This window comes from Puma concolor, chromosome B3, assembly GCF_028749965.1.
Source record: "Puma concolor isolate L17-30 chromosome B3, mPumCon1.1.hap2, whole genome shotgun sequence".
In the NCBI taxonomy this organism is placed as follows: domain Eukaryota; kingdom Metazoa; phylum Chordata; class Mammalia; order Carnivora; family Felidae; genus Puma; species Puma concolor.
In genome coordinates, this window is record NC_141672.1 from 19,394,633 (window position 1) to 19,409,882 (window position 15,250).

Sequence of the window (15,250 nt, forward strand, 5' to 3'; positions counted from 1 at the left end):
CAAAATTATATACATTATTTCATGTGGGAAAGTTCCTTGATCTTGAATAGGTTCGTGTAATTCAGCTTAGAGATTTTATTCCATTCATTTATTTGTTTAATTATTCATTTACTTCTTCCATGACTGTATTTTTAGCATTTTCTCGATGAGGCACAGTGCTAGGTTGTGGAGATACACAGATTCACCTAATATAAACATAAATGTCTTCCCTTAAGTACAGATAAGTTAGTCTTTTATTGTGTGTAACGAATTATTCTAACATTAACGATTTAAAATAACAATCATTTATTATCTGACACGGTTTCAGGGGGTCAGGGATTCAGACAGGGCACAGTGGAGATGGTTTTCTGTGTTCCAAAATGTCTGGGGTTTCAGCTGGTGGACCAGAAACCAATGGCTCCATATTATACCATGTACTCTGTTAGCTAGGGCAGTTGCAAACACCTGCTAAAATTCTGGGTGAGCAGTCGGTTACACTGTAAGAAGAGTGCGTATGCAGTTGTATGTATACATCACAGTAGACTTTAAAAGTTAGTTTTTTTTATGATATCTATTTTCCTTAATTTAAGAAAAAAATCACTTTCACCAAAGAAATATTTACCCAGGTAACAGCCACCTAACACTCTCCAAGGTGTGAACATATAAAAGAAGTCAACTTTGGTCCGAATCATTGAGGACTTCATTCTGTAGAAGAACAAATATACAGGAAAAAAATACCTATAGTTATGCTAATTACACGATATAACTATAACTATAGAAATGTACTAGTTATAGTATGATATCACCGCTGACATTTTATGTGTATTAATAATGTGTATTAATAAAATGAAAATAGGAGACAAAATAAAGAGACATACAATGTTTTACTAATCAGAACTTCTGGAACATGTTTGACCAAGTCATAACTCTTTTTTCTGCAGAGTATCTTATCCCCAATATGAATCTAGAGTGCATTGGTATAATGTAATTTATATATATTCATGGGTAGAGTGTCTGACAGCCTGTTTATGTCATGAGACTATGTTTCTTTAACAATAGCTGACTGGACTAGAGACAGAACCTTGGGAGATAATAGAAAGTGTATATATTGTTTTCTGCCTCCAGTTCCCGGCAGAGTTCCTAAAACCTTTGTAATTTTCTAGGTGATAAGAGCATGGGGTCATCTCTTGCTTTAATATTTGTTCTTTGACTTTGTCTCTGACACAGGCGTCCTGAAACCTTTACAATTTCTTAAGAGATAAGAGCACTAGGAACATCTTTTGTTCCATGAGGCAACTCTAGGTACGCTCCTAGATAAGGACTGGTCCCTGGAAAGACCAAGCCATGATTAGAAAGTTGGAATTTTCAGCCCCATCATCCACCTCTTGAGAGAGGTGTAATTGATCCTCACATATAAAATCCCAATTGTAGGGCATTCAGAGAGCTTTCAGGTAGGCAAATATATCCACTTTGGGAGGGTGATGCAGCCCAACTCCATGGGGACAGAAGCTCCTATGCTCAGGACACTCCCAGATCTTGCCTTAAGTATTCCTTCATCTGGCTGTTTTATCTGTCTCCTTTATCATACCCTTTAATAAACTGGTAAACCTCAATAAGTTTTTCCCAAGTTCCACGGGCCTCTCTAGCAAATTAATAAAAATTTAGGAGGGGGTCATGGAACCTCTGCTTTGTAGTCAAATCAGACAGAAGTTGTGGGTAACCTGGGACCTACCACTGTGATTGGCATCTGAAGTAGGGGTAGTCTCCTAAACCTGAGCCTTTCACCTGTGGGATCTGACACCTTCTCCAAGTAGATGGTGTCAGAATTGAGTTAAATTGTAGAACATCCGGCTGGCGTTAAGGAAAATTACTTGGTGTGGAGAAAAAATCCTTCACGCTGGGTGACCAGAAGTGTCAGAAATGAAGTGTTCTGTGTGAGTAGTAAAGGAGAAACATGGGCAGGAACAACTGGGTCTTTCCCTACTCAGGAAGAGACGAGGTTGTTTTCCTGTTAAATCTTTGACCAAGGAAGAAAAATAATTGGTTGCTCCAGTAGTCAGTCAGATTGTTTCCATTTATGAGAATTTGTACATAAAGACAGAAGGAATTGCAAGATGGGGCAAGGTCCTAGGGGAAAACATCAACAGATTTTTGCTGTGGATGCACGGAGAGCTTCCATGTTTTCCATCTTTCCTGAAACCTGAGTGTCCTCATTTTCCTTTTCCTAGTTGAAACCTTGTTTTTGTATGTGTGTAGTATGGTTTAGTGTGTGTGTGTGTGTGTGTGTGTGTGTGTGTGTGTGTGTACGTATGTGTTTGCCTTAGTCAGGTCTGTGTTTTATAAGAAAAAAAAAATTCTTGCCTTTGACCATCATTAACAAAAGTCCCTCTAGACCTTTTTTTATCTGTCATAAGCTCTTTGTTGCTAAATTTAAGCCAAATACTAATGTTTTTAAAATGTTAATGTGTTAATCCATATTTATTTATTATTAATATTTCAATAATAAAAGTTTCTGATTTAATATGTTTTAAAATAGTTGCTCACATAATTAATTTTTTAAATAAAAAACGGTTTGTTTTACCCCTTTGCAGATGTATAGAACCATGGTTATTCCACAAAGTTAAGTAGACTTGCCTTTGACATTTCTAAAAATAAATCATTATCGGTAGACTAAAATGTAGGCTAAATTTCTGTGGATATAATTTTATGCAATCTATTGAGTTTGTTCAAAACTTTTTATCCATCATTTTTAAAACTTTTTTTTAATGTTTATTTATTTTTGAGACAGAGAAAGTGTGCTCAGGGGAGAGGCAGAGAGGGAAGGAGGTAGAGAATCCCAAACAGGCTCTGCACTATCAACACAGAGCCTGATGGGGGGCTCGAACCCATGGACTGTGAAATCATGAACTGAGCCAAAGTCAAGAGTCAGATACTTAAAAGACTGAGCCACCCAGGTGGCTTATCCGTCCTTTCTTATCCATCATTTTCTTAAGTTGTGGTTGAGAAAAGATAAGGCAGAAAGTAAAGTGACTTATTATTCATTACTTATGGTTTAAACATTTAAGGCTTGATCCTTTTAAAACTTATAATTTTGAGTGTCCAATGCTGATTCTTGCCAATTACAGAGATTTCTTTCAAGGATAATATCTTGGCTTTGAGTATTTTAGAACATAGACCTAAAAGTATCATGGGTTTTCGTTGTGTTTCTTTCATCCTCTTAAAAGAATTTCCAAAGAGGAAGTTCACTTGAGTATGAATAGAGAGTAGGCAACAAGGAAATACTGGAGGAAAACCTGGTCACTTTGAAATTTTGATTTACTACAAAAATATGTATCTACACATGGCCTATTTTCTTTAAAAATTCATTCCTTTTTCCCCTCTGTCTGTGAAACTTATTAACAATTATCTATACTGTGTCATGAATTCATTCAGATTTTGTCTACAGGATGGAGGAAAAGACCCATTAACACTCACCCATGATATTATGTTTCTTTTGCCTGGTAACTGCAGCAGATACTCAATTAGACAAATTAAATTTCTTGACCTAACATTCAAAGTTCCTACTAATACAGTGTGACCCCAAATGTCTACTACCTGCAGAAATTTATGATTGAGCTATGGCATAAACTTGAATCAAGCGTTTTGAAAGACTGGTGAGTAATACAGCTAATGAATGAGCCCAATTGACTATATTACAACCACACCTCAAGGAAGTATTGCTATTTCTTGGTTATTGTAGCTTATGTGGTAGCTTGTATACCATAAGAAAACAAAGCATTGTTTTTGTTGAGAATATCTCCCAAGAGAAAGCCATTGGTAGTGCTCATTAAAGAAATAAAGAACAAGTAAAGATGTGAAAGAAAATGATAATTCTTAGTACAAACATGAAAGATTTTGTATCAAGGGTATTCCCTTGTTCTTGGGCGCCTGGCTCAGTCAGTTAAGCGTCTGAATTCGCCTCAGGTCATGATCTCACTGTTAACAGGTTCGAGCCCAGTGTCAGGCTCTGTGCTGACAGAGTATAGAAATGTAATAAGCAAAATCCAAATCATGGAAAAATCACTTAGATAAACAATCTGGTAAATCAACGTTTTTCTAATGTGGACTGACCTCCAGACATAGGTAACAAACATAGCAAATTAGTATTTACTATACATCTCAGTTTAAATCTTCTCGATTTGATTAAGCATTAGAACACAGCCTAGAATTGTATTTTGTAGTATGGAATGCTTTAGAAGTCTTATAAAAAAGGATACCCTTGGGTAAAACTTAGATGTTATTATCCCTTGACCAATACTATTAAAAGATAGTTTTGTTTTGTGTGTGTGTGGTAAACTGTTTAACAGTGCCAGGGGATAAGTCCAGATAGCACTGAATTCCACATTCTTTTGTGATTGCTACAAAATAATTTCTCACTAACCCTGAGTCAGTACACTTTATTTTTTTAATTGTGCAATCTAAGAAGGAATGCAAAATTTGTATCCTAATTAAATATAAAAACTAAATTGTTTCACTTTTTAGAATTGTTCTTAAATGTTCTAGCAAATGCTATGAGAGCCCTCTCCTCTCCCAGGCTCTTCAGTCTAACCTGGGCTTGACCTACAGAGTTCCCAAATATGTCCATAGCTTCCTTTGCCTCTCTGAATGAAATGCTAAGAATGTTCTCCGACCTGTCTAGCCTGAAAGTCCCATTGCGAGGGGCAGTCAGAACGTCCAAGGTGCTAATACCTCAGAAGCAATCCTTAACCAGCGACAAATGGGAGGATAAATTCCCAAGCTTTCTTGTCTCTCAATGGGTAACCTATGCATTAATTCTCCTTTCATTGGTTTCCTTCCATTCCTTGTGGAAACCAGAACTACCACTCCCAATGATTATGCAAGAGTGAAAACTTAAAAATCTCCCTTATCAGTTATGCAATTAAACCACAGAATGTCTTCTGACTTGCACACACATACTTGTTTGCTTAGATCTTTCTGCCTGGCTTGCACCAGACAGCTGTCTTAAGAAATGAATCAATATAAAGACTTGTCACCTTCTGCTGTCCCACCCTAAGGACTTTTGAGCCCAATCCATAAGTCCAATCCAAGCCATAAATATTGTACCCTCATCTTCCTAATTACACACCATTCAAAATGGTCTGTGCAGTGTTCTTCCTTGGGTGCTAGTAAATAATTAAAACTCTGTTTGTTTATACTATAACAGGGTTATTTACCTAAAGAGAAGGTGTCCTCTATGCTTATCTCAATTCTTCACCCAAAATCTTGCCTCAGTGTCTGCTTTTGTGAGAATTGAAATGAAGATAAATATGATGAAAATATATTAATAATTCTATTTCAATTACTATTATACACCATATCAACATAAACTAGAAGAGCAAGAATAACGAAACTTATATGTGATCACCTTGAACTAGCTCAAGTCACTTTCTTTGTTCAGGTGAACTAACTGAAGCTCATAGGCTTTAAATCTCATGCATGAGATCACAAAGCCAAATGCTGACAGAGAAGGTCTAACTCTCTTCCTTGACACTGTGTCACTGGTCTCTTTTAGTGGTCATAGGATACACTCATTATTGACCTAGCTTATGATAAAATAAATCTCTGCAGTCACTTACCAGGGTTTGCTTAAAAATCCATGACTTCATAATAGAGAGAATTTTTCTTGAATGTAAAGAATCTTGATGTGTATCACTGTCATTGACTGAACTGTGTTTGTGTCCTCTCAAAATTCATATGTTAAAGCCCTAACACCCAATGTGATTGTATCTAGAAGGAGTATTCAGATGGTAGTTAAGGTTAAATGAGGTCATAAGAGTAGGGGTCTAATCCAGTGGGACTGTGGTCTTATAAGAAGAGAAAGAGATTTCTCTCTCTCTCTTTCTCTCTGTCTTTGATTGTCTTGTCTGTCTTCTCTCTCTCTGTCTTCCTTCACCAAGTAAAATCACAGTGAAAAGGCAGCCATCTGGAGGCCAGGAAGAAAGCCCCCACCAAGAACATACCACACTGGCACACTGATCTCAGACTTCTAACTGTGAAATAAGAAATTTATATTGTTTTAGCCACTTGGCCTATGGTATCTTATTACAGCTGCCTGAGCTAACTAATACCTTTCTAGGCCTAGCTTATAAAAAAAACATGCCATGCACAATTTTCCATGTTCTTTTCTTGGAAACTATGTGTGTTAGAACCCTGGCATCACCACCTGAAGGATAATCATGTCTTCATCATAAACACCTGTTCTTAAAATCTATGGATTAAATTAATTTTTATTTATCAAGCCACTTAAACTGTGGGGTGTATCTATTAGAGTTGCCAGGGTTACCTTATAAACAGAAATGAATCCCTTGCAGTAGTATGCTGCTGTCATAATGAACAGGAGAAATGCTGTCACTGTTTCTAGTCTATTAGTGGTCAAGTGGCAGAGAGTGCAATGTTGATTTAGAGGCTGGAAAGGTAGACAGCCATATCATACGGTGACAAAATAGTTGGGTCACTGACATGTACAGGGAAGATTATTTACCTACCAGTCAATGGTCTTAGGTATACAGTTGGAAAGCATCTTCGTGCTAATGTGTTTTCTATTTTACTATTTGTTTATAGCAAAGTATTATAAGAAAATGCTGAGCCAAGAAAGAGTGGGTCAGTTTGCAAACAGAGGTAAGAATAGAGCCTAAACATTCAAGGGCTCAAAGGGTCAGAAAAGCTAATCGATTCTGGACCCCACACAGTAGGATAGCAAATTGAAAAAGAAAAGTGTTTGATTAAAACCCTCAAAAACTTCCATTTTTTGCCCCACAGAAAAACTCCAATTTATCTCCCCACCCCCTATCAGAGCCGCCCAGCTACCTTCAGCTGTATTCACCTGAAAGAGATTCAGAGAGATAAGAATGTACAGAAATAAATTAGCCTTCAGAATAATGTATAGGAAAGAACTGGGGTGTAGTCACTGCCATGAGGTATCAGGTGGAGGCAAATAAATGAAGAATATGAATTTTTGAACCATATTTCTAAAAGGTCCCTGAACCTGCGTTAAAGAACTGAAAAAACTAGTAAATGTTTCATCATTAAAACCACTTTTGCGTGCCCAGACGCACAATGTCAGGAAGTGAGATGTGAAAGGTGTAGATTACCCAAAGGGAATATACTTGCAAATAACCACTTCAGGTACGGGCCTGTGGAATAATAGAGGAAAAAGAATCTTCTGGAGAGTGAGCCACAGAAAACAATAGACAAAAGATGTCCTCCCAGAGAGCAGAATTAGCATCTAATCTGGACCTCCCCCCATTACCAGGGCCCAGAGACCTTGAGATGACCTTGTGATTATATATATATATATATATATATACTTGAACCTGGATCTGGATCATGAAGAGTCACTTCTGAACTTGATAAAAGAGATATGAAGTCCTGGGATTGGAGCTAAATGGAGTTTGATTTATCTCCCTTAGTTAAAGGAGTGGGTATATGCTGTGTAGGCAAAGGTTAAAAATATTTGGTACCCAAGAGGGCAGATGAGAGAGACTGGGTAAATATTCATCAAACTCATTTCGTCTTTCACCCAGGGACTGAGACAAATTACATTTTCCAGCTTTCCTTGCATTTAGCTTTGGCCATCTGAGTGGACTCTGGTCAGCAGAATACAAGACAAGGCTTAGTATTAGGCCTGCCTCTCGGAGACTGAATGACATTTAATTTTATTATCTGTACTTTACCTTAATCCACATCTACCCACCTGCTGTTACAGGAATAAAAACTCAAGATATAGTTACAACAAGTACTCAAAATAAAGTAAGATGGGCTTTTTTTTTTTGCGTGTTTTAATTGTGGTATATGAATTTAACCCCATGACATCTGAAAATTATGAGATACTCTGCATTAAAGAGATCTTGTTTAACCAGGGACTTTTTTTTAAAAACACTTAAACCTTGTTTTCATATAATACTTTTTAACATGTCAAGGAACTGATGTCCTATAAAGATACAGTTCCAAAATGTGTCTCTGGGATAGGATAATCGTGTTTCAATTTGGAGAAGGTAATCTCTCCATCATTAGGAGAAGGTTCTGGGTTAGTGAGCATAGGTCTACTATTTCTCTCATGCTTTGGGCTCTCCCTTGTTGGTTTGCCTTCAGCCCCAGTTTTCTGATGCTCCATCAAGTGTTCTTCTAAGATGGAACCAAACTTTGCACTCCTAAAACTGGAAAGTTTCTGATTTGGTCACCCAAATCCCATCAGTCCTTTTCTGTCAGTGTTCAAATCTGCTTCTATGTTCCTTGTATTGACTCTGATAAGATTCAGTGTTTGCCACTTGCAGACCATCTAATGCCAATGTCACATGAGTGTCCTCTCTTTGGGTATCCAAGAAGAGTTCCAAGCTACAGGTGAGAGAACATCCCATCCACTCCTCAAAGCATTTGGGGCAGGATTACACTGGAGAGATTCAGAGGAAATACCCAGAGTAGACCCAAATGTTTGTTTGTTTGTTTGTTTGTTTGTTTGTTTGTTTGTCTGTTTGAAAGGATGTCATTTCTAGGCAGGACAATGATCCCTTCTCCATAATTTCCAGTCTTCTCTGGGGAGTCATCTCTAGTACTTGCTTGAGATTATTGCTTAGTTTATCACACCTTCTGGTCACACAAATGGTGCCCCATAAAAAAAAAGTCCTTTTTTTTGTCCCTGCACATTCAGGATTACAAGGTGACATGGGGCCTCCATATCAGAACCCTAACCTATCTCCTCAAGTCTCTTTCTCTATCTCTATTCCTTTTGATTACCTCTTTACAACTTCATCAACAAAAAGCTTAATGTTTCTTTTCCCTCGCACAAAATTGTTTGCTGCAGGAAGTTCATAAAGATCTTTAACACCTGTCAGAAAGAAATTCTAACACTTGTACCAAATACATACATTATTGCTGAGTAATAATATTTCCCCCATAAAGGGTAATGACGAATAATGTTCTCTCCTATCTGGAGAGGAGGAGAAGAAACTAGAAGAAACACATTCATTTCCACCAGGTGGCCCATTCTCTGTTATGGGTTGAATTGTGTCTCCCACCAGATTCATATATTGAAGTCTTAACCCCCAGGACCTCGGAATGTGGCCTTATTTGGAGATAAGATCTTTACAAAGGCAATCGAATTAAAAAGGGTGAACCTTAATCTAATATGGCTGGTGTCTTTATAAAAGAAGGGAAATTGGAGACAGATATGTATACAGGAGGAACTCCCTGTAAAGATAAAGGCAGAAATTGTGGTAATGTTTCACAAGGAAAGGAATGCCAGTGATGGAGAGCAAACAAGCCGAAGGTAGGGGAGAGGCTTGGAATAGATTCTGCCTTACAGACCACAGAAAGAATCAACCATGCCAATGCCTTAATTTCAGACTTCTAGTATACAGAATCGTGAAGCAATTAAAGTCTGTTGCTTAAGACACCCAGGGTGTGGTTATTATGACAGTCCTAAGAAACAAATACATCCTGCCTCAAGGACAGACTGAGGAGCATCTTGTTAATGCAATATCATCAACCCACACAACAACACCCACTGGGTTCTCCTATCCTCCCATCCACCAACTCCTGCTGTCTGGAAGCCCTTGATCTGAAGTCTTATCCACACTTCTATCTGAGTTGATTAGTCCTTCCCTCATCGCTTCTTTTATCCTTCTCCTCCCTGACTATAGTTGTGGATGGCTGCAGGTGGGCCTGAGGGTGGGGGATGGGAGTAGGGGGTGAGGTGGGAATTTGAAGGGAAGGGCTCATAGTCTCCTGTCTGCAGAGAGATTATTCTCTTTTCTTTCAGCTTAGCTCCTAATGAACTAGCTCCAAGACCACAGTATTTCAGATAAAAAGAAGAGAATGAGTTCCTTAAATGTCCATTGGAAGCTTGTAGTATCGATCTTTAAGTAAAAGTAGGGATATAAGATAGAGATAGAGACCTGGGCATCCATGAAATCCTGAGAGAGGATGAGAATTTATAGAATGTCTCTGTATTCAATAGGGAAGACAGCTGAGGACAGAACCCCATAAACCAACATTCAGAGTGCAGAAGGATAATAAAATACAAACACAAACTGACATTTATTATCCTCCTATTAAGTACTAGATACTATAAAGATAATAGGAGCTAACCCATTCAATATTTTCTAGATGTCAGGCATCATTTGAAGTCCTTTGCAGATATTATCCAAAACTCTCAAAACTATAATTGGGCAAGTACTGTTATCCTCATGTATCTTACGAAGAAACTAAGTGTCTGAGAGGTTACCAGGTAGGAAGTGGAGGGCAGGCATACAGAGAGAGGCCCTCTGGCTCTAGTGTATGTTCTTACTGAACACAGAACACTGCTTGTAAGTCATAGTTCTAACAATAACCAGCCATAGGTTGGGTGTATGTGAGTTGACATACGGGAATTCCACAAAACTCATAAATACTCTATGAGGTAGGTGCTGATAAATTATTCCTGTTTTGCATACTAAAGCTCAGATACATTAAGTAAATTTTCCATGAGTACAAAACCAATAGCAGTGCTTGGAATGCACGTAAAAACTGGTGGAATCCAGGGACACCCGGGTGGCTCAGTAGGTTAAGCATCCGACTCTTGATTTCGGCTCAGGTCATGATCTCACTGTGTGTGAAATGGAGCCCCGGGTCGAGCTCTACACTGAGGGCATAGAGCCTCCTTGGGATTCTTTCTCTCTCCTCTCTCTTCCCCTCTCTGCTCACATGCACATACGCTCTCTCTCTCTTTTTCAAAATAAATAATTTTTAAAAACACTAATGGAATCCAAATGAGGTCTGTAGTTGCGTTAATTGGACTGAATCAATGTCATTTTCCAGGTTTTGAGTTCTGTATTATGGTTATGTAAGATGCTTTCATGGGGGAAAGCCCAGTAAAAGGTTCATAGGACTTCTTTGCACTACTTTTATGACTCCTTGGAAGTCCTAAATTATATCAAAAATTAAAAAATCTAAATACAATGTTTAAAAAGCAGTGCTCAATTGAATCCCAGTTTCTTTTTGCTCCTAAGCACAGCTGCTTGTCCTAATAACGCATCCCCCCAGGCTCCAACAAGGTCAGGTGTGGATAACGGAACAGGACAAAGTTGAGACAGGAAGAGGCAAAATAAAAACACGTGCTATCCTGTATACAATATGTGACCTTCACTGTGCTTTTTATTATTGATCTTTTAATGTTTATTTATTTTTGAGAGACAGGAAGAGAGAGTTGGGGTGGGACACGGAGAGACAGGGACAGAAAATCTGAAGGGAAAATTCAGGGATGTTAAGTCACACAGGCTCCTAGTGTCAGAATCAGGAAAAATCATTACACCTCCCTTAAATCCACACTTTTTGCCATTTCTATTATATCTAAACTCTCTGGCAAAATCTACAGAGAGAGTCGTGTCAGGAGGCTGAGGCTGAGGTTTCAGGGTTTAGAGTAGGTTTTGAACAGTCAGGTAAGTACGGCGTTTGGCTGTGAAACGTAGACAGTTCTTGCAGGAAAAGCGATTTCATAGAATGACTCCAATTTTGCAGTTTGAAACACCAAGTGGTGAAGGCGTGGGGACTGTCTCAGCCCATTTGGGCTGCTATCACAAAATACCACAAACTAGGTAACCCATAAACAATAGATTTTTTTCTTCCAGTCCTGGAATCTGGGAAGACCGAGGTCAAGGTGTCAGCACCATTGGGTTCTGAGAAAAGCTCACTTCTGGCTCAGCTGGTGCCACCTCACTGCGTCCTCAAGTGACAGAAGGGGTGAAGGAGCATCCTCATGTCTTTTTTATAAGGTGCAAATCCCATTTGTGAGGGCTGCACCCTTGTGATTTAATCACCACCAAAGTTCTCGACATAACTTTGGGAGTTAGATTTTCAACAGATGAATTTTGAAGGGATGCAAATCGCATGCACGGCAGGAAGATTCGATGCAATTCTCTTTCCAAGAAGTTTGCCCAGCAAAAAGCACAGAAGTGAGTAGAACTGAAGAAAGGACGAAGGGAAGACTGGCAGCGTGAGGGAGAGGGTGGAAAAGGCTTGAGTATCTGACGGTCCTGTAGGGAAAGAGCTCACGGGTATGAGATGGAACACCCTGACTCCAAGCTGCTTGATAGGTATGATCGCTTTCCAGTTTCCCTCTGCATCCCCACGGCTAGGTCCATGAGGAATAAGTACATGCATTTGGACTGGCTCTTTTAACATCCCTACATGTCATCCCCTGGGTCCCAACACATATGGTCTCACCATAACTTGAAACCCCCACCCTCTGCACACAACGAGTCTGCCCTGAAGAAGCCTGTATTCACGCAGCAGGGAGGGCTTCTGTTTGAGTGCTGGTCAGACTCAGCCTTGCTGGATCTTGCAGGACCTGAGCAGATAGCTGCGCAGCGGTTCAAGTTTTAGGTTGCCTGCTGTTTCTTCTAGGCAGCTGTCAAGGCTGATAAAACCTGTCACGCTTTCCAGGGCTGTGCAGCCATTTAATAGCAAAAAGACATCACCATAGGAAGCACAGTCAAGAGGCCTAACATCTTTAGAATTGGATGGATGGATGGGTGCTTTTGTTGCTCATCTCCTTACAGCCACTTAAATGTTGAACCATTCCTTGGAGGCATCCTCATCTACCTTCCCCTACCCCCCACCCCGGAGCTGCTTTGGAGCTTAGTTCCTAGGGCAAGTCCCAGTGTGTTTGAAGGGCATTGTATCCCGGCACAGATTAAGAGATATAAAAACCAAGAGGCCGGGTGTGGAAATGTAAGGCAGCGTATTTAGGTAAGATTTAACAGCAGGGAGGTTCAGAATGTCCAAATGTACTGAGTTTCTAGGCCTGTCACAAAAAAAGGTTTTCGTTCCTTTCAAATGTCCAAAATAATAATACTTTTAAAAACAGCTCGAATGACAGAGCCAATGGCTGGTTTGATTCAGGTGCTGAAACAGGATGGAGTAAAATTGGATAACGCTGTGCCACCAACCTGTTCTTTTCTCTCCGCAACAAGAAAAATCTTGTTTACCAAAATAATTACCATTCCTGGGGTTTTCAAGTTTTTATGAGTTGAGGAGGAGGTGGTCCAAGAAAGAATTGAATAATTCTCATAGAAACCACGTGATATGGAAGAAGAGCATGTTTGACAAATGGGATCCGTTGAATCTTAATGAAAGCTTTCAAAGTCACAAATAGACGTGTGGGGAAATAATTATGTAGTCACCTATTCCCAAGCCTCTTTTCTAATATTCAATATGCCTCCAACTTCTCTCTCTCTTTCTCTCTCTCTCTCTCTCTCTCTCTCTCTCTCTCTCCATCTTTCTGCACACGTGTTCATTTTTATGCCTACTCAACTCCCTATAACTTCTTCAGTTCCACCATGATGTAAGTATGTATAGATTACTTTTTACTTATATTCCATAGGATTTATTGTGTTTTCTGAATCTAAGAATTCATGGCTTTTGTGCAAATGAAAATTGTCAGCCCTTGTCTCTAGATTTTGCATTTTTTACGTGCCATCCTTTCTCTCCATTGGAAGTCTGAAGAGACACATGGTACAGCTTTTCATGTTTCTTACAATGTCATTGTTTCCATCCCTGTGACCCTCCCTGCGGCATGGCTCTTCATTTCTTCCCAGCTGGATCTTGCAGGTCACTCATTTTCTCTTAGCTCTGTCCAGTCTCAACGAAACTAGTTTTCCCATCAGTTTTGTAATTTTGTAGTGTGAGCATATGTTTGATGAGATTTAACATGGGAATCCTGGGAGGCATAGATTGTGGCTTGTTCACCTAGGGGGAATTTCCTTTTGCTTCTCTCCCAGAATACCTTTAAGGTTTGTTTTGTTTGTTTGTTTGTTTTTATGTCATCTTGAGATTACTAATATTCAAGATTTTTTTTTTCTCTCATCCAGATCACGGGCTGAGGCAGAAATATTACCTTCCCTCCATTTTGCACATAGGAGAATGTTTTCTATGCTACTCTTTCCGTGATGGTACAGTGTTCAAGGCCCCTGGCTTTTTGTGTGTTTGCAGGAAGGCTAGAGGAAACTAGTGCCAACTTTTTATTTCACTTGGACCCAAGGTTTCTATATTTGGTCCTCTACATGAATCTTGAAACCCAAGACCCAATTGACTGAAATCGATAAATGCCCTGAGAAAATCCTTACCTTCAGTCCCTGTACACTGTACTGATTGTTGTTGTTGCTGTTGTGAACATTTTCTTTATTTTTTTGAGATATCATGTATGATTTTAAAAAGATATTTACTTGCTGTGAAACCAAAGCTCCTCTAAGAAATGAAGTCTATTTCTGTTTATTAAAAGATGCTTACTATGTTTTGCACAGAATATTTGGAGATTTGTTTGTTTGTTTGTTGTTGCCTGCATGTGGAATATAATTTGTTGTGGGATGTTATTTCTCAGGATAATTAGTAGGAGATATTACTAAAAATAGAAGTCTTTCAAATGTTTTAGAGGAAGAACATATGTAAATATTTTTTTAAATGTTTTATAAAAACTTGAATGAGTAAGAAGTCTACTACTTTGCATTCTTATGAGAATTGACTAATGCTGGAGTGAGTTTTGAACCAGAAAATGCCCAGATATTATAATTGTTGGATGGTTTGTTTATTTCAGAATTGCACTGGATAATACGTTGACACCTTTTCAGATGATCAAAGACCTTACCTAAATTAATTAATTTTCATTATTTTACATTTCTCTTGCTGAACTACTTTTGAAATTCTTAGTTTTGGCGCTGTATGTTTTGTTTTGTTTGTTTTGTTTTGTTTTGTTGGTAATCTCTTCACCCGATGTGGGGCTCAAACCTACAATGCTGAGCTCAAGAATTGCATGCTCTACTGACTGAGCCAGCCAGACACCCCAGAAGTCTTAGTGTTTACAGTAGGGACCTATCCTAATTTTCAACGTTGCTTTGTATAAACCATTCCATTGTTAGTTCAGGAAAGCGTTTTTCTCCTCCAGTAAGAAGATTTCAGGGCAAACAACCTGAGAGCTTTTCCTATTCTATTCTATTCTATTCTATTCTAAAGTATCTTTCCTTCTAAATTATTTTGCAATTTGTTTTCCTCCACATCTAGGAAAATGTGATATTCTTAGAGATTATTGGATGAGCAAGTATTTTAGTGTAGACAACATTATCAGCAACACTTCACCCTTGTGTGTTCCCATTTTACTTATTCATTCATTTCTTGACTCATTCAAGAACATTTTAATACTTGCTATAGATCAGAAACTATCCAAAAATACAGGAGAAACAGTACAATGATTTCACATGCGGAA